We start from the raw sequence: 1,508 nt of genomic DNA, 5'->3' as shown, positions 1-1,508 counted from the left end.
GGGCCAGACCTTCTTTTCTTCCCCTGCCAACTCTGACACCAGCCATGCCTCCCACAGCACTCTCCACTTCTCGGCTTGCTTTGCAAGCTGTTGCAATGGCCACGCAGAACTCACGGACCACCCTTCCAGTTAAATGGTTTCTTAGGAGCAGGATCAACAGGCTATCTACGGGCATCAGGATTCAGAAGCAAATAGGCAGAGGGTCTCTTCTTGAGTGCGGAACAGCTCTCTCTCCGCTCCTCCCCCCCTCCGCCCCACTTCCCCCAGGACAGGCTCCTGTTAGCCCTTAATCGTGTTTCAGCTCCTTTAGGATTTCTCCTCTGGTCTCCGGCTTCTTCTCCCTCCAACTCCTGACCTCCTCGTCCTTCCCCCGCCCTTCCCTTCTCCTCGTCTCTCTTCTCTCTGTTATTTTTTTCCCTTCCTCTTTTCTGTTGCTTTTGTTCCTATTTCTTTCTACCTCTCTCTCCATGCAACTGGCTGCTCAAATCCTTGCCACTTTCACCAGGGCCACAAACGGATCAATCCCCTCTCATCAGGCCACACACTTTGTTCGTATAATGAGTCTGGCTGGGCTAACGTCTCCTCATTTGCATAATCGATTCACCGATCCCTGCAAAGTGTACACCAAATCACAGGGCAGGCTTCGGCCCAGGACCAGACAAAAAGTCCTGCAACAACTTACCCAGGAAATGTCAATCAACCTGGCAAAAGTAAGAAACCCTCTGGGGTAGCATACTAGGGCAAAAGTAACTCCTCGGGGCTGAGGGCACAAAATCTGTTTTTTCCAAGCACCAAGGCCAAGGGCCACATAAAGGAATTCATTTCACCACAAGCCGATAGAGGGCGCATGGCATTGCTGGTGCCCAGTCCAAACTTCCTGCTTCCAAAGTGGAAAGACAATGAAGTTCTGTTTGTGATATTCTGTCTCGGCAAGCCCAGCACACGAAGACCCACCCGCCCACCCACTGCTATCATGTCAAGTCTGACTCACCGTGACCTTTTGTGGAATGTCTGAAAGCCTGGGCCCAGATGGGCTCTAAATCTTCATGGGAATAGAGAACCTCATCTTTCTGCAGCGGAGGCACCGGTGGGTGTGATCAGCCGACCTTGCAGTTCATCCTTACTGCCAGCACCACCAGGGTTCTTCAGGGAATGAGGACAGTCTTCTACAAAACCCATCGGAAGACGTGCTCCACCTTCATCATCTGGAGCCCAGAGCAAGGTCATTTCTTGGCTGAGAAAGAATTGAAGCAAAGCTTCAGAGGCAGGGCCAGGAGCTGAGGGTGGGATGGGATCAGAAAGAGCCGGTCCCACACCCGGGGGTAGCCATGGCTTTCTTGAGCCTTGGAAGGATGACAAGCCCAGGGTCCAGATAGGAGAAACAAGACCCAAAAGAAAAGGGAAAGAATGTACTAGAAGCCAGCAGCATTTGAAGGATGGAGGTAGGGGCTATGTCCTAAGAAAGTCAGAGAGACCAGAAATGGAAGGTGAGTTAGTTCATTGTGCCA

The sequence above is a fragment of the Echinops telfairi genome, unplaced genomic scaffold, assembly GCF_000313985.2.
Source record: "Echinops telfairi isolate 266 unplaced genomic scaffold, ASM31398v2 ScPeMD7_7469;HRSCAF=8507_0, whole genome shotgun sequence".
Taxonomy (NCBI): Eukaryota; Metazoa; Chordata; class Mammalia; order Afrosoricida; family Tenrecidae; genus Echinops; species Echinops telfairi.
Note: the sequence above shows the minus strand (reverse complement) of the source record.